Source organism: Symphalangus syndactylus, chromosome 5 (genome assembly GCF_028878055.3).
Source record: "Symphalangus syndactylus isolate Jambi chromosome 5, NHGRI_mSymSyn1-v2.1_pri, whole genome shotgun sequence".
Classification (NCBI taxonomy): domain Eukaryota; kingdom Metazoa; phylum Chordata; class Mammalia; order Primates; family Hylobatidae; genus Symphalangus; species Symphalangus syndactylus.
Window position 1 is genome coordinate 118,701,737 of NC_072427.2, and position 19,236 is coordinate 118,720,972.

The following is a 19,236-nucleotide window of genomic DNA, read 5'->3' on the forward strand; positions in this document are numbered from 1 at the left end:
AGGGAACATCACACCCCAGGGCCTGTTGGAGGGTGGGGATTGAGGGGAGGGAACTTAGAGGACGGGTCAATAGGTGCAGCAGACCACCATGCACATGTATACCTATGTAACAAACCTGCACGTTCCGCACATGTATACCTATGTAACAAACCTGCACGTTCTGCACATGTATACCTATGTAACAAACCTGCACGTTCTGCACATGTATACCTATGTAACAAACCTGCACGTTCTGCACACGTATTCCCGTGTTTTTTTTTTTTTTTAAGAAGAAATAAAGAATAAAAAAAAAGAAAGTCACTAAGATTTGCTGCCATAACACTATGGAAAATACATACAAGCTTATATTAGAATCTCGGGGCAATTGATTTAATCAGAAATAGGCTGTCCAAAGCAATCCCAATTTGCCATAAATGTGCTGATAAAGTCATTACCATTTTAGGACACAGCAGAGGTTTCTGTTTCCTTCTGATTTGAATTATTTTTCTTGTTATTTCCAACTTTGCATACCATACGCTTCTTCCCTTACCAGTCTTTTAATCTAATAACATATACATTTCAGATATAAAAGCACATATTTCCTGAGCATTTATCTTCAATACACAGATAATGACAAATTTACAGCCAGTGCTCACTGAGAACTTCCTTTATATTATTTAACTTACTCCTCCTGTAAACTCTGTGAAGCAATGGTCTTTACAGTGTCATTATTTCTAGTTGAGAATTCAGATGCAGAAATTTTAAGTAACTTGCCAAAGTTTGCACAAACACTATACTTAAGGGATTTATTCTCTAGCTAAGGCTTTTAAAAAGTAACATTCAAAAATATAGGTTTTAACTGTAATCCAAGACCAAAGAAGAAATCTTATAAGAGAGTATACGATGCATTAGTAAATTAATCAGACAAATCATTTACTACTGTGGAATTGTATCAAATGTCAGTATCTGGAAACTGTGCATAATCTGTCTAATTGGGGCAGAGATTGGATAAGGAAATAGAAAAAGAGATAAAGCTGGGAAGGCAGTCAGGTCTCGTTGTAAAAAATATTTTTCCATACTAAGTATTTAAGGCTTTAGTTTATAAACAATATAGTGTCCTTGAAAATTTTCGATCAGGGAGTGACATATGTCATGTTCAAAGCATTTTTTAGGACAATGAATCTGGCAGTAGTATGCAGAACAGATGCTTACAGAAAGGATCATACAGATAAAACAATTGGAAGATTCAAGCAGTATTCTAGGCATAAAGTTATAAGAACTTGAACTAGGGTGGTGTTAAGAGGAAGATAACAGAAGACATGGCTGGAGACCATGTGTTAAAGAGAAAACAAGAGTAACTGAATACGATCCATGAGAAAGGATAAGGCAGTGAGGATGATTTGAGATTTGGGTCTGAGAAGCTGAAGCAATTAGGAAGAGATGCTGCTTGAGAGACCCAGAGCTGAATTTCTTGACTTTTGAGACATGTTAGTGGAAATCCTGTCAAAGAGGTAATAGAGGCCACTGAAGAAATTCAGGTCACCAAGACGAAAAGTAGAAAGAGAGGATCAAGAATGTTCCCACTCAAGGCTAAATGGAGAATGAAAGCAATTACGGTAGGCAATTTTTTTAATTTGCCGTATTTATTTATCAAGCATTACATTTATTATTTAAAAAAATATGCTCTTCAACCACTTTCCAGTAATATTGTGGCAACTTCTTGCGTAATTAAGCAAAATAGTCTAATTTTAGGGATTATTTTCTAAGAATAATCAAATATTAATTTTTACATATATGAAGTTATCCATATATTTTGCCTCCTACCAATCAACCTTCTTTGAAAGTGAAAAGGAAATGTAAATTTTCCTTAGGTTTGAGCAGCTTCATAGTTAAATTTCTCCTTCAGCCATGAGAGCTCCCTGCAGCCCTCTTTTATCCAACATATTCTCATTGAATGTGCCAATCCAGAGAGGAAGGCACTAGAGAGAGTCAATCTATTCCAGTAACTAAGTAGAGTAGGTACATATTCTTTACTTTTAAAAGCTTTGTTCCATAAATGACTCTTAAAAAGTTAGCAGCTAAGTATCCTAATGCTATTTGTTTCTTGTTAACAAAGTAGCAGTACTTCAACATTTATCACAGCTACAGCAGATATGTAATGAGTCACAGTAAAGAGCCTTATAAACATGCAGTTTCATGGATTATAATTAAGCCAATACTTCTGCCTTGTTGTCTGAAGGAAAACAAGTTGACAAATTTCTTACTCAATTCTAAAACCATGAACACTGTTTCTTCAGTTTATCAGGTAGACAAATGCTATTTACCAAGCCTCTAGCTTCTCAGGAGAAGCAAGTCAGAGTCAAGTAATTCTGTAGCTACATTTGAAATGGAGTCAAGCCTACAGAGTCTGCACGATGCAGTTTTTATAGAATCTCTGAGTTGAGGAACTAGAAGAGATCTTCATGAACATCTAACCAGTCTAACAGACAACCAAGGCTTACAAAGAAAATGATGGCCAAAGTTTACCCAGCCAATTGGTGACTGAGCTAGGATTTGATTAATTACAGTATTTTCTATGAGACAGGAAAAAGCACTGGACTCTTGTTGGAATGTGTCATTCATTCTCTAGCTTTATCTCACTGGTAATTTTTACTTAAGATTTCTCATTAATAAACAAAGCAACTATTTAGACTTTTTCAGTTGTGTGCCACTTAACAATGGCATGATTCAAAACACAACCCTTCTTCCTCCAGTTATTCTGAGACCATATCATCAGTGCCCCCTTTCAGAGACGTGCCTCAGGGAATGTGCCTAAGCCATTAGTTCTTCCCACCTATAAAATGGAAATAGCCACCCACTCTGTCCAACCACTGCTCTTTTTCTTTTATGTTTTACATGCTTGGAGAAGCTACTTCTAGAGTAAATAATTTCAACTTATAAAACACATGAAGCAAAATATTTTCATGCAAAACACTTTTTCCCCATCAAAAAGACATATTGCACCCAGATTCTCAAGAACCAGAAGGCTCAGAAACAAAGTATGTTTTATCCTGAACACAGGATTTGGGCCAACAAAAATTGGCTGTTGGGAGCAAAAGACAGGCTGAAGATGGGACTGTGAAAATGTAGGGAGACAAGAAAATATTTGAAAGGGAAGCCCGTCTTTTATGATTACTTTTTAAAAATACTTCAAAATCTCTGAGTACAATTTATAATGTTGAGTTCCTATCTTTCTATCTAGCATTTATTTCCACAAAATATTTTCCTAACTCTTTATATAGGAAGAATAATATAAAACTCTCTTCCATATCAAGATTATAATTAATTTCTGTATGCTGAGGCTAAAATATACAATATAACTAGGATATAAAAGAGCTGGGAAACATTTATGCCTACTGCATCACAACCATTTTGACAAGACATGGAGAAATGATTCAGTATGTCTTATTGTCTACTTCTCCTCTGGAGGACTTTTGACCTAGAGGTTAGAATATTTATTCCTGTCTCCCTTCCTATGCCTTAAAGACTACAAGTGAAACAAATACTGCTGTGGCATCCATTATCTCTGTAGAGATTATAGAACTGGTGATCAGTCTTTTGCATTCTCAAAAGCTACAGATTGAGAGGGCTATTAATAAATCCTTTTTTTTTAAGCTAGAAGAAAGTAGGGAGCCTAGTGATCAAACCACAGACAACTTAAGATCCAGAAAGGATTTGTAATAACAACAGAAACACAAATTTGATGCTTTGGATTTGCAATTTTTTGCTACAGTTATTCTAAATGCATATTACCAAATGAATTGATATTAGGTACAAACTATGACCTATTTATAAAGTGGCTTTCTAGCTATAAAAGTGTATTTCAGAAACAAACTTGGCATATATTTAAAACTCTTAAAATTTCTAGCTGCCAAGCAGGATTATTTTTCTTGGGTGACAAAGTGATTCTAATGTCTTCAAAAATTCTAGAGAATGCCCTTCTGTAGTAAAGATTATGGGATGGAAAGAATTAATAACAGAAACGTATATGCTGAAACTGGAAGACAATGTACAGGTGGCATAATACTTCAGAGAAGTTATGGCAGGGTTTATGCATTGCGTTAGCTGAAAAAGTTAACAGAAATGAAAGTGCCTAGAGAATTGGGGAAAAGATATTATCATACCCAAAGTGTCTGATATTAAAAAAAATACAGAGGTTTGCCCTAAATCAGCAAAGTCAATGAAGTACACTGTCTCCTGCACTGACCTTCCTCCCAACCCCACCTCAGCCCCAACATACATTTGGTGTGTTTTGTCTTTAAAAGGGGAATCACTGCAATTATCCTCTGTTTCCAATGACCCATGGGCTCTTAAGCAACTAGTTTTGTGCACCACATACGATATTGCTTCATATTTAAAGATTAGCAACCTTATCAAGTTATTATATGGCCTGGAAAGGAAACCAGTTTACTTTATTAACAATAAGCACATGAGGCTTCTCTAACACTTTACCTCCTATTTCACCTGGGCATGAATTTACCTGGCACATAGCGATGATGATCTCTGGAAGGAGTTTCCAGATTTCTTTAATGGAAGTCTAACAACAAATTATTGAATGCTAGGAAATAAACCCATACCTATTATCCACCTTCAAATTCTACTGAAAAAACATTGGCAATTCTACTGAAATTACTTTCTCAACAAAATTCCATTATAGTTTGAAAATACAACTTCGTGAATTAGAGTTTCAAATATTCTTTTAGATGATCCTTTATCAGTTTATTAGTTTAAAACATTATTTAATGGATTCAGTAAAATTACTGCTACAGTGTTTCACCTGCAGACATCATAAGCTTCTTTATACAAGATGTCAACATAGAAGAAACACACAATGTTTTTCACTCCCTACTAACAAACATAAACTTAATACTTTGCTCATCTTCTAAATCACTCCTCTGGTCTCAAGAATTGCCTATACTTGCTTACCATATTTTGACATTGTTGTTGTTATAGTTAAGTGTGGAATTTTAAAACAAATGATTTCCTCATTTTGTGTACGGCCTAAGTGCTCCAGATTGCTACCATTTGGCAAAAATGAGGTTTATAGTTTTCAAAGAGCAGGGTGGTGATTTACTTTACAGTATGCATAAATGACAATTTAAAGCCCACTTACCTCTATTACATTTGAACTTTTTAATCATAAGAAAGTGGGAACAACAACAATTAAAAGCCAGGGTCCTAGAGCTTTGACATTAACTCTGTGTTAACACTAAAAATCTATTAAATATTTTATATACACAGAAAAGTAGTACTTCCTCATTCTCGTTTCTCCCCTCCAGAAAATCTCATTTAATATAGACATATGCACATTTAATTTATTGACAATTTAACCCACTTTTATGAAAAGTATTGATGAGCAAAAGGTGGTAAGATGATTTTCTAAAAATCCTTAAGTTTTTTATTAATTTCAAAATTACATAAACTTAAAATTTTAGCTTCTTAAAGAAATGCAGAGTACTTTAAAACTAATCTTTACATGTATTACCCACCCTCAAACCTCTTTCATGTTTTTCCTTAAAAGCCTAACAATGAAAATTGATTTTTAAGTTTTGTCATCTCCGTCTAGGTACTAAAGACAGCCAACATTACTATTGTTGTATATCTGTCTTACTCTTGGTGATACAAGTATATTGATGATGTAATTGCAGAAGTTAGGGTTTACTCATGCTGTTGGACCGAAGGGATTTTTTTAGACTGCCTCCTTGAGCACCATAGAACAGTTGTAAAACAGAACCAAGCACACAATTTAAGCAATTCATCTCTTGAAAGTAAATCTGCAGGATCTTCTTCTTGAAGAACTGATGAAGAGCTAGAAATAAAAAATCATGGTAAAGCTTCTTTTGCTTCAGACTGGATGCTGAGCTGGAAAAACACTTGGGTGACACACTAGTGTATGACATCTTGGCTTTTAACCCTTTCCTAGAAGCCCTCAACTTTTGTTCTCTGTTGAGCTCAATTTTTTTCTTCCAAAATTCCAAGGGGTTATGGAATATCCCAGCCTTTCATCTCAACCCTATTTGTCCCTATGTAGATATTCTCCTGAAAGTTGACTGGAAACTAAGCAGTCATTTATCATTCTGAATTTTTTTTTTAAAAAAGCAACGACTGAGAAGTCATGATGCTCCATAGAATCACGTACATTATAAAAACAGGAGAGCTGAGATTTTACAAATGTATCTGCTACGCTAAGAGAACCCCATGGTTGTGATTCCCAAGTGCAAACAAAAAGAAGGGACAGGAAAATACAGACAGAAAATCGCATGCAGATGAAGCAGTGCGTGCAGCGGAGGAAAGAACATACCTGAGGGATTCTCCTTTAAAAAAAAAATGTGCACGCCGGCTGGGTTGTTCTTCCCCTCCTTTTGGAGTGTATGTGTTTTCCTTTTAGGAACAGCACTTGCAATTGTGTTTCTAGTCTCGTTTCCTTTTTTCAGTCACAAATAGTTAGAACAGGAGTGGAAGCCGCGTCCCAGGGATCCGACTCGTGCAATCAGGCATGTCTTGGTCTGCAACGGTGTCTGTTCTTTTCTTGTCAATTCTGTCGCGCTCCCCGGGTAGCCTCCGAAGCAATTCTACAACTTAGCTGCTGGCAAGAAACTGCCTTTCACGCTTCTCATTGCCAAATACCTTCCGCAGCTCATTTCTCATCTCTGTCTCCCAGAAAGCAAAATGGGATCTCTCTCCCGTGTGTTGACGAGCGCCCGGGCTCATCCACATTTGAGGGTGAGAAGCAGCCGGGCTGAGTGCGTGCTGGGAACTTCACACATCGCCGGCTGCGGCTGAGGCTTTTCTGAATGCAGCACCGACACTGCGATCCCCAGCCTCCTCCTCCACCGAGAGCGCCCGCGCTCCCTCTCCTGCCGCCTTGGCTGCACGGAGCAGCTCCCAGAGGGTGAGCTGCAGCCCCTGCTCACAGGAGACGCACTGTAGCCACTGCCAGGTGTGGCCTTCACCACCGCACTGACAACTAACTGTGTGGGACACAGCTTCATCGCTGGGAGACGCCTGAATGCCAGAGCTTCCCCAGCCTATCTTCCCTGTATCGCTGGATGATGATCTAGGAGACAGACAGTCATGGCCAATTCTGCTAGTGGAATAGCGTGGATAACACTAAATTACCCATGTTACTCAACAATGACTGTTTTAGATGTACTTGACTGTACTTGGAATTATGAAAGTATACCGCACACGGTATCATTCCCTATGAGCCACCAAATGCAGCTAACAGGACCCTGTATTTAAATAGAGGAGGTACTGACATCCCATCCCAGTTGGTTTTTCCTCTTATTTTTGTGGAAAACCATTTGAAGGTGATTCCTGAACAATTTGAATTAATGACACATGCATAAATCAAAGTGGGAAATGATGGGTAACTTATAGTGATGCAAAGGTTTTTCTTCTCACTTAGGAGTAATGTCTTTTCATTTGATGTTAACATTTTAAAGATCTGACTGGGAATTGAATGGACTTGCTTTCTCTTTTAGTTTTGCTGAGTAGAGGAGGTGGGGGGAGTAACAGTTCCCACTTTCCATCAATAAAGCATTTTCAATCCTCTAATCCTCCTGTTGAAACAAATAAAAAAGTACTGAATCTTAAAATAGAGCCTTAAAGCAGCTCGAGGCCTGGAATAATTTGGAGGTTTTAAGCTACATCTGCTCTACTGCTTACTTAAAATTTTACTTTTCTTTGCTTTTTAGAAAATGGAAGGATATTTCCAGGACTGAAGAACGTCAACTAGCAGCTGTGGTTAAATAGTATAAGAAGCATATATACAGATTTGTATGGCATTTTTCAGTACTTGGAGGGATGAATATGTCTTGACTGTCGTTAGAATTGACTCCACCTAAATATTCAATAATAATACTTGCCATCAAAATAAACAGTTAAACCGGATATAGCATTTTTTGGCAAAACTTGTGGCAAAACATATTTCACCTACCATATATGGCAACCGATAAATAACCTCTCCATGATGTTTAAAAAAGTGTCCCCAAATGTGACACAATATATATGCTGGGTACTAGCAGCTGAGCCCTCCCCATTCCCAGCTATCAGCCCCACCTTTAATTCAGAGCAGCACAGCTTCCCTTACCTGCTGCTTAAGTGACTGTTAATGGACCTGAGCAGCTGCTCAAGGTCTAATGATCTGCATCAGGGGCAAGTACCAGGACAGTCTTATTCCTGCCTTCACTCATCACTGGAGTGGCAGGCAGGACAAAGCTCTACTGCCCCCGGCTGTAAGCACTGGAGAGCAGCACGGGAAAACCGGTTAGACCTAAAATTACCTGATAGGGCGAAACTTGACTTTTTTATACAGAAAAACTCATGCTAGCCAATACACTATTTTGAAGAACGTGTTTTAATACGTAGAGAAAAGGACACCTATTCACTGAATCTGTTTTCATTTTTTGGTGTGAAATAACCACTCCAAAGTGCAGAAGCTGTGGTCACCTGAGAGACCCTAGCACACAGAATAAGGTAAATGTGCATACATCTTCAGTAAATTTGGATTTAATGTCAGTGATGTAATTGTTTAAACCTATAGAAGGAAATAAATGAAAGATGATTCTAACTATGAGTGGTCTATAAAACATGTATGTAGGAAAATTAGCCGGGCTTGGTGGTGGGTGCCTGTAATCCCAGCTACTCAGGAGGCTGAGGCAGTAGAATCACTTGAACTTGGGAGGTGGAGGTTGCAGTGAGCCAAGATTGCACCATTGCACTCCAGCCTGGGCGACAGAGCAAGACTAAAAAAAAAAAAGAAAAAAGAAAAAAGAAAAAAAAAGAGAAAAAGAAGAAAAAAAAACATGTATGTAGTGCCATGAAAAGTTGTGAAAATATTGCTCTAATTCAAATACTCTCGTAGAGAAAATGAATCACACCAGGGGTGGTAATCATTAGTTTTTACTGGAAAGAAGAAATAATGTTTCATGAATGCTTCAATGCCAGTATGTGTGTTTTAATGAATGCCGTGCTAAGCTCTAATAATCAGGATGCTGGTCATATGTTTCAAAATGGAAATTGTTTACATCTCTGAAAGTGGCAGGAATCATGTATTTGAGGGACCCTGGCTGCTAATAAAATATGTTGCTGTTAGAGTGACAGAGCTTTATGACTTTATTGACCTGCAGGGACATCAAAATCCCTAGTAGAAATGTTTTGGCTTTTGACGAGTAGTTTTCACTACTGAGTACCTGATTTGAATAACATATAATTACAATGATGAGATTTCAACAGTAAGAGCCACATTCTTATCAGTAAGATGCATTCTGTTTCTACAGAGCTTTTCAAACTCTTGAATTAATAACATTAAACAACACAGGATAAGAAGTAATTTCTACTTATACACTCACCCCATCCACAGGTACATGCCTCAAAACTTATAGATGGTTGGATTACATAATAAGATCATTTCTCCTCCAAATGCTTCAGCAGTCGTTTCAGAAAGAATAAAACCTCTGGGGTACCATTCACCTCTCGTACCCCAAGACATAAGCTGAGCCAGATCATTTGTCTCATTTATGGTTCAGGTGGAAGAAAAGCAAGGAACATGGGTCACTGCTTATTTTTTAGTACAGTAGTAGTGAAGCTTGACTAAACCAAAAGAATCAAGTAAAGGGGTCATTCTTGTACAATTCTGTCATGGCCTGTATATTTGGCTTTAAGCAATAGAGGAATCCTTGAAAAAGCATAAACCAATCCTGTGTGCATGGAATTGTGTTTTCAGTTTTTTAGAAAACCTCGATCTTTATTTTAGGGAATTGGTAACCAACCATTGAACCTCACTATTATATATTTTTTTTTTTTTTATTATACTTTAGGGTTTTAGGGTACATGTGCACAATGTGCAGTTTTGTTACATATGTATCCATGTGCCATGTTGATTTCCTGCACCCATGAATTCGTCATTTAGCATTAGGTGTATCTCCTAATGCTGTCCCTCCCCCTTCCCCCCACCCCACAACAGTCCCCGGAGCGTGATGTTCCCCTTCCTGTGTCCATGAGTTCTCATTGTTCAATTCCCACCTATGAGTGAGAACATGCGGTGTTTGGTTTTTTGTCCTTGCGATAGTTTACTGAGAATGATGTTTTCCAGTTTCATCCTTTTAAAAAACAATACTCTGACCAATCATTGGCTCTCTGTTTCCGTGCAAATGGATTGGCAAAATGGATTCGTTGTCCAGATAATTGCGGAGAAAAATATGATTATGTTTAAAACAGCAAGTTGGCATTTCTAGCTCTATATACGTAAATAATGTATAGGAGAAAAAATATTTGGAAATAAAGAATCTTATGCAATTTGGAAAGATGTGCCTAGCATAGATTACATGGTAGTAAAACACACGTTAAGTTCTGTTCTTAAATTAAAGCTTTCCATTAAATTATGGGTCACTTTAAAATGGCACTTTTGAGTAGAACCGACAGTGTGTAACTTTAGAGACCAGGTCACACGAGGTATACTGCCAATTCCTGTTTGATCACTCTGGTTTGCTCACTCTGGAGGAAGTTAGTTGCCATGTCATGAGGATAGCCAAGCAGCCTAGGGGGAAGTCCACATGGCAAGGAACTAAGGACTCCTGCCAACAGCCAGCCAGACACAAACTGTGACCTCCCGCCAACAGGCATGTGAATGAGCCGTTTTAGAATCTGACCCTCTAACCATGTTCAAGCTTTCAAATGACTGCAACCACTGCTGACATGCTAAATGCAGCCACATGAGAAACCCTGAGGCAGAAAAACCCAGGTAAGCTATTCTTGAATTTCTGGCCCACAGGAACTGAGATAATAAATGTTCGTTGTTTAAATGCAAAAAAGAAAAAAAAAGTACTTTTGACTTTTCCAACTGAGGAATGAGATTAACTATTTTTCAACTGTGGTATTTAAATGTATCTAAGTGATTTAAGAAGTAAAATTTTAGGCTCAACAAATTCTGTCACAAGATACGGATGCTGTACTTCTCCAGTCAGTATTGGCAGTGCCTTCTAAGCACTTTCATAAAGCTCTGTTGTGGCACTGTTGTATTATACAGTATGCTAACTACTATTTCACTCATCTGCCTGCTTTTCCTTGCTGGACTGTGAGCTCCTTGAGGGCAGAGACCATGGTTCATTCATTTTTATATCATCCATGCCCAGCTGAAGGTCAGACTCATTAAAGGTAGGTTGATGAGTGAGTGAATAATAGTGTGCTTGCTTAGTAAAGCACAGAGTTAATGAGGCTAAGGACATGGGTTGAGTCCCTGTGTAGCCAATTAGCTTTGTTCTATTTCTTGGTCCAAATGGCGCCCTTAGTTCTCACCAGCTGTCTCACAAATTTGTGCCAGAACAAACCTTCTAACTATATATTCCAACAATAGTGAGTCAGTAACACAATAATAGTGTCTAAAACTTAACACCCTTAAAAGTGTTATTACATACATTTTCTTATTTGATACTTATCTTTAAAAACCTGCAAAACATTATAGTAGTATTTTATGGTTCCCATATTGTAATGATGAAACAGGCTCAAATTCTTGCAAGACTTATCTGGTTGTACAGAACTAGTAAGTGGTTAAGACTGGATTAAAAATCAGCATTGAACCTCTATTTCAAAACTGGATCCCCTGTAAAGCAGACAAGTATTTACTTATACAAGCATAATAAATGGCACAATCTGTAATTTTTTGAAAAAAATTAATAATTAAATGGAGTAAATTATTCAAGCAGACACTCTTTTAGAATATTTCTGCTTGGGTAATGATTGCTAGACTTTGGATAGATATCGTTTATGTTGAATGCTGTTTGGTGTGACAGCATCTATACTTTCATTCTGTTGTTCATTTTTTATTTCCTTCAGTAAAATTAAAAATGTGTCAGCACTGTATTCCGGCAAATCATCAGATGAAGGGACTTTTAAAGAGGTTCTAAATTTTTTTAAAGACAGCATTTGGATGACCTCAAGTAAAAATTTTTTTTCCACTTTTTGGGTTTTTTTTTTCATTTTGTTGATTCAGGAAACTGATTTAGTGATATGGCACAGCATTGAAGAGCTCAGACTCTGAAATCAGGGTGCCTGGTTTCCAATTTGGGCTTTAGCAAGTACAATTTTTCTGACTTTAGTCAAGTTTCTTAGCATTTCTAAGCTTGCTTTACCTGCAAAATGGGTATAAATATAATTTCTATTTATACTCTTGCTGATGAATCAAATGAGATAATCCATTAAAGCAATTTAGATAGTACTTATTATGTAGTAGGTGCTCAATAAATATTAGCTAGCAATAATTAATATATTAAACTTCTTATCAAATATTGTCATTTTCTACTATAATCTGCCCTGCATTCATAATGGTGACGTTTCCAGAGGAGTAAATGTTTTAAAATTCTTAATTAGTTTTAGAATACCACAGAGCCATTCTTTGATTCAGAGTTCCACTACTTTCCACCTGTAGGGCCATATGCTATTTATGTAATCTCCCCGAGCCTCAGTTTTCTGTTTGTATATACTATGTGTTCAATATGTCTATTTCTTTTTTCCTTTTCTATTCTTTATAGATTTCCAAATGCAAATTTCAATTTGGCTTGACAAAAATGAAAACTATAATCTTAATAATTCATATTCTCAATGTCTTATGTACACTAGACATTTTTCCATGTTTGACAATAAAGTTGATGTATATATTGAGCTATCTTGTTCAATATTGGAAAGGATGAATGTCTTAAAATACATATGTACACAGTGATAAACGATCATTGGGTTTTTCTTCCAAAAAAAAAAAAAAAAAAAAACAATGACTTCCTTCCCTTTTTTTGAAGGCTGGAGTGCATATGTGAATAACATCACATGCCAATCATTCAGGAGTTATCCAATATGCACTGATGACACCAAGAGCAGTGAAAATAACCTCAGCAGAAGCTTCCTGATGACTGGGTGAGAATCATTATTGACCACAAACTGCATGGATTCAAATTTTGTGGAGATGTCCTTTGTCTAACAGGTTTTTTAGAAACCATATTTGGTACTAAAGATATTTTAATTATCCAATTTCTTGTTATAACCAAGAATCATACTGAAAGACCTTTCCACCTAACTGCCTAGGATGTGTATAAAGTGTGAAGCAAGTCAGGAACGTACTTCTTTGAAATGGTCTGAAATATTTGTATCAAAATAGATCCACATAGAGCACTTTATTTAATATGATTGGACATAGCATCCTTTCTTTTTACAGTGTTTCAGATTCTCCCGTTTCCTAGTTGTTATCTCCAGAGAGCACATCCACATATTCTGTAGAGCCCAGAGGGCAAAAGCAAAAACAAAACCCTACTTTCTGGTTTAGGGCCAGGGAGAAAGAAGCTCTTATAAGCATCAGAAGGGTTGACTCTAGGTCAGCTGTGAGCTAAGTGACGTTTTCTTCAGAACCCTTCACTGTCCAGGTCTTTGCCCTTTTTTCTCTCTCCTTCAGCAAACTCTTTGGTTACTTTGGCAATCTCTATTGAGAGAAAGCTCTATAAAGTACCAAAAGCTAAATTGCAAATTAATAAAATATATCACATGGGAGGAAGAGGAAGTCAAGACAATGAACCCGTAGTCATTTAAAAATAATTCTAACTGGTATTTTTGCAGTTGGTAATTCTGATTTATGAGTCATCTATAAAATGAAGGAAAATAAAGAGTGTTACCTATTCATGTTTTTGTTGTAAAAACCAAATGACTTAAAAATATAAAGTACTTGACAGTATCAGCTGTTCCTTTTATCAACACCATCATTGTCATTTTATAAATAGGTGCTAGAGGAAGAGATGCCCTACCTCTGGAAATGCTAGAAGGGAGCAGTATCTGATAGGATCATAGTACGAATTAAAAGGGAGATAATAAAATCTTTCTCATATAAATGTTCTAGTTTCCAGATATATTTCTTAAAAGAAAGTATACTTTTTAAAACTCCAGAAAGATCTTCTTCTCTAAAATATTGCCCTCTTATAACACTGAAATTCCAACAGCTAGTAGAGACTTTAATGAATCATCCTATACTGAAAAATAAAAATACTTCCATTTTTATTTTCTTCCTGAAAATATTTTCTTCCATTCTGTTAGTTACCTATTCATTTTGCTGTTTCCTTCGTCATACTGAAGTTTCTAAGTTTGATGTCTAATTGATCTACTTTTGCTTTTGTTGCCTGTGCTTTTACTGTCATATTTAACAAATCACTGAGAAAGTCTTGAAGCTCTTCCCTGATGTTTTCTTCTAGGGGTTTTATAGTTTTATATTTGACATTGTAAACTATAATCCATTTTTTAGTTAATTTTTGTACATGACGTAAGTATCCAATGTCACTCGTTTGCGGGAGCATCTCCAGTTTTCTCAGCATTGTTTGTTGAAGAGGCTGCCATTTCTCCATTGTGTGGTTTGCCAACTTGAATAGACATTTCTCAAAAGAAGATATACAAATGCCCAATGAGAATACGAAATAATGCCCAACATCACTAATCATTAGAGAAATGCGTATCGAAACCACAATATTACTTCACACCCATTAGAGTAGCCATTATAAAACACACACAAAGAGAAAATAAGTATTGGCAAGATGTGGAGAAATTGGAGCCTACGTTCACTGTTGGTGGAAATGAAACCTGGTGTAGCTACTATGAAAAACAGTAGAAAAGTTCCTCAAAAATTCAAAAGTAGAATAAACATATGATCCAGCAATTTCATTTCTGGGTATATATTCAAAAGAATTATTACTTTTTAATCAACTTGTAAGTTCCAGTGTCCATGTGCGTGGTATGCAGGTTTATTATACAGGTCAACATGTGCCATGGTGGTTGCTGCACAGATCAACCCAACATGTAGGTATTAAGCCCAGTATCCCTCAGCTTTTCTTCCTGATGCTCTCCCTCCCTCTGCATCCCCCAAACAGAGACCCAGTGTACGTTGTTTCCCCCCATGTGTCCATCTGTTCTCATCGTTCAGCTCCTACTTATAAGTGAGAACATGTGGTATTTGGTTTTTTCTGTTTCTGCATTAGTTTGTGGAGGATAACTGCTTCCAGCTCCATCCAAAGTAGGATCTCAAAGATGTATTTGCACAACTGTACTCAATGCAATATTATTCACAATAGCCAAGAGTTAGAAGGACTCAAGTGCCCATCAATGAATGAGTGGGTAAAGAAAATATAGTATTTATATACAATGGAATATTTTTCAGCCTTAAAAAGGAGAGAAAATGGCAGAGTTCAGTGGCTCACGCCTGTAATCCCAGCACTTTGGGAAGCCGAGGCGGGTGGATCACCTGAGATCAGGAGTTTGAGACCAGCCTAACCAACATGATAAAACCCCATCTCTACTAAATACAAAAAATTAGCCAGGAGTGGTGGCACATGCGTTTAATCCCAGCTACTTGGGAGGCTAAGGCAGGAGAATCGCTTGAACTGGGCAGGCAAAGGTTGGAGTGAGCCAGGATCATGCCACTGAACTCTAGTCTGAGCAACAAGAGTGAAACTCTGTCTCAAAAAAAAAAAAAAAAAAAAAAACGGAAAACTTGTCACAAGCTACAGTATGAATGAACTGTGAGGACATTATGCTAAGTGAGATATGCCAATCATAAAACAAACAAACAAAAACATACTATATGATTCTAGTTATTTTAGATATCTAAAGTAGTAAACTCAGAAACAGAAGGCAGAAGAGTGGTTGTCAGGAGCAAGGGGAGGGGGAAAACAGAAAGTCAGGTGATGGGTATAGAATTTCAGTTTTAAAAAATGAAAAAGTTCTAGAGATCTGTCCCACAATAATGTGAATATACTTAACACTGTGCACTTAAAAATGTTTAAGATGGTAAATTTTATGTTAAGTGTATGGGGATTTTGTTCGTTTGTTTGTTTGTTTGTTTGTTTGTTTTGAGACAGCACCTTACCTGATGCCCAGGCTGGGGTGCAATAGCACATTCATGGCCCACTGCAGCCTCCAAATCTTATGCTCAAGCAACCCTCCTGCCTCAGCCTCCTGAATAGCTGGGACTACAGGTGTGTGCCACCATGCCTAGCCATTTTTTAAAAATTTTTTATAGAGACAGGGTCTCACTATATTGACCAGGCTGGCCTCAAATCCCTGCCCTCAAGAAATCCTCCTGCCTCAGCCTCCCAAAATGTATTATGTGTGTTTACAACAATTTTTAAATTGCTATCTGAAGGAGGCATTAGGCTATGTATTAACATTCAAAAATAATTTATCAAATTCCTGCTTGAGTTAGAGGATAGAATGCTGCAACTGGCTCCATCCTGAGCATCTTACAGCATGACCAGGGCTGCCCTGTAGTGTTTCATCTTTCTCAGATACTCTCCCTCCCTACTCTTGTCTCTTTTACGCATATTTTCAATAGTCAGTTATCTTGCCCTGATTCTCTTCGTTATCAATGTGCAATCACTTTCCCCTGCTGTGCCTTCTACTATCTGTGGGTAGATCTCTGAACTCCAGAGATTCTGGAATGAAAACTCAACCCAGGCATTTGGAATGTAATTATTCTCTTTATCCTATAAAACAGAGGTGCAAACACAAATACTTTAATAGTAAGGAAGGTTATGTCCGTGGATTAAGTCTGTCGAGTGTGATAAAATTCAAAAAGATGGGGATTGTGGGGATTGTAGGAAACTGCAGAGTACCTGCCCTCTCTAGAGCAATAGCTGCCTAATGAGGGGAGCACGAGACAATTAAATCTGCTGGTTTTCAAAATAGAGCAGAAATAAAGAATGTTGTGTAAATCTTTGCAATGTTTAAAACAATCTGAATGTAAACAAAAACTGGACTCTTTCCAGTTTGCTGGCCATCAGCTTTTGATTCTTGCTATAAAGCTCAAAGAGATAAGAAATTTAGATCCTCTCTCAAACTCAAATTACAAACAAAAGGAAGGCTGACTCCTATTTTTTCATGGAGAGATCCAAACACAGGACCTTGTGAGACCCTGGGATTTAGGATCTTTCCTCAGCTTCCTGGCTAAGGAAATACCAGAATACCTTTTCTGGGGCTTCTCCTTCTAAGCTCCTTCTATGGAATTTCAGTGAATATAGTGAGAACCCCCTGTCCTTTTTCACCCAATATCCTGGGTATATCTGCTTAACCCCACCATCTTCTCTGGGTTCTTCCTGATTATAAGTGTTTGATATATTCCGTATTTCTGTGGTTCTTAATAGTATCTTACTCTTGGATTGAGAGAAGCCTTCCAATAGCCGGGTCCCCTGCCTAATTCACTAAGAACAACTGTCAACTGAATTTTAAAATTCATTTAAGAACTAGTTCTCACAGGAGCAATCTGAGCCCACGGGGGTTGCCTAGGGAAATGAGCTTCAGTAATACTGCATAATGCAGTCTCTTATCTCCTGTCTAAATTATGCTTTTGATAAGCATTGAGTTGGATCACCTTTCCCTTCACCCTCAGGTACAAGGACAATTTTTCTCTTAGTATCCAGACTCAAGTCCTCAAGTCTGTAAAACCATGAGAACGATAACACTTTACCATCAGAACGATAACACTTTACCATCAGAACGATAACACTTTACCATGAGAACGATAACACTTTACCATCAGAACGATAACACTTTACCATGAGAACGATAACACTTTACCATCAGAACGATAACACTTTACCATGAGAACGATAACACTTTACCATCAGAACGATAACACTTTACCATCAGAACGATAACACTTTACCATGAGAACGATAACACTTTACCATGAGAACGATAACACTTTACCATGAGAACGATAACACTTTACCATCAGAACGATAACACTTTACCATGAGAACGATAACACTTTACCATCAGAACGATAACACTTTACCATCAGAACGATAACACTTTACCATGAGAACGATAACACTTTACCATGAGAACGATAACACTTTACCATCAGAACGATAACACTTTACCATGAGAACGATAACACTTTACCATCAGAACGATAACACTTTACCATCAGAACGATAACACTTTACCATGAGAACGATAACACTTTACCATGAGAACGATAACAACACTTTACCATGAGAACGATAACAACACTTTACCATCAGAACGATAACAACACTTTACCATGAGAACGATAACACTTTACTATCAGAACGATAACACGTTACCATCAGAACAATAACACTTTACCATCAGAACGATAACACTTTACCATCAGAACGATAACAACACTTTACCATCAGAACGATAACAACACTTTACCATCAGAACGATAACAACACTTTACCATCAGAGACATTCTCCATTGTGCACAGAGCACAGATCAATTCCAGGTACGCAATTGGTACTGAGTAGTTTCTACAGGCTAAAGATACAAAATATTTTGAGATCTACAGATAATTGAAAAAAATAAATAAAGCCACGTATTTGAGAACAAAGACTACAGAATCTACAGATACATTTTTTAAAAACAATGCATCACAATTGGTACTGTTTCATATTTTACTATCTATATGAAACCACCAAATGAATTTCAACGAATTGGCTTGTGCCAACTATAGTTATTTATCTCCATTTGGCAAATACTTCACTAAAGCAAAAGAGCTCAATGTAACTTACACTTCTCCTTCCCTTCTGCCACCACCTTAATCACATGGTGAGCTGTTATTTAAGAATAGTTCAAGGAAACATCTCTTGAAACTAGAGAGAATAACTAGGATAGCAAAGCAAAAATCCAGACAACAAATAAAAGTAGTTGAGAGGATATCCTTATGAACACAAAATATAAGCAAGTGGGGACAAAGATATAAAATCCTTCTGGTGTCTGCTTTTGTATGAGAGGAAATAGAAGAAAGCAATAAGGAATGTAAAGGACTTGAGAACAGGTAAACCCCCAAATAAACAAAGGTACTCACTTGAAAGCACAGTAGGTCACTTGAGAACAGCAGGTACATACTTCAACTCGTGATGATTCAAAAAAAAAAAATTACGTTCTTAAAAACTCATTTTATAAAAAAGTAAATAGAAAAAACACATTCAAAATCCATACAAACTCACCACAGGAAAAAAAAAATGAGTAGATGAAGCATAATGATATCCCCTCAGAAAATGAAAACATGACATAAAGACAGGCTCAAAAAACATAAACCATAACCTAATAGTTCATATAGGTTCAAAATGTTTATTAAAATGATACAAGATATGAAAAGTTAACAAATTAGAATTGGAAAAACTAGAGATGAGGGTATACAGATCAGGAAAGAATTAGAAATAGAA

At 36.9% G+C, this 19,236-nt stretch overlaps 1 protein-coding gene and 1 long non-coding RNA gene across 6 annotated transcripts in view; one reads left to right on the plus strand and one right to left on the minus strand.

Annotated features, from left to right (window-relative positions):
- Positions 1-6,942, minus strand: part of UNC13C (unc-13 homolog C) — a 663,443-nt gene extending 656,501 nt beyond the window's left edge. For both annotated transcript variants that reach the window (XM_055279200.2, XM_055279199.2), the window contains exon 1: positions 6,320-6,942. The gene's annotated coding sequence lies outside the window, so the exon portion shown is untranslated. The remainder of the gene's footprint in view (positions 1-6,319) is intronic.
- A 3,571-nt stretch (positions 6,943-10,513) lies between these two features.
- The window catches only part of LOC129482798 (uncharacterized), a 75,911-nt gene continuing 67,188 nt past the window's right edge, over positions 10,514-19,236 (plus strand). Inside the window, exons 1-3 of one of the 4 annotated variants that reach the window (XR_008657815.2) lie at positions 10,517-10,762; positions 12,810-12,924; positions 17,426-17,526. This is a non-coding gene — a long non-coding RNA (uncharacterized lncRNA). Of the gene's footprint in view, positions 11,176-12,809; positions 12,925-17,425; positions 17,527-19,236 lie in introns of those variants that run through there. The other 3 variants (XR_010120814.1, XR_010120813.1, XR_010120815.1) reach the window with 3 other exon arrangements.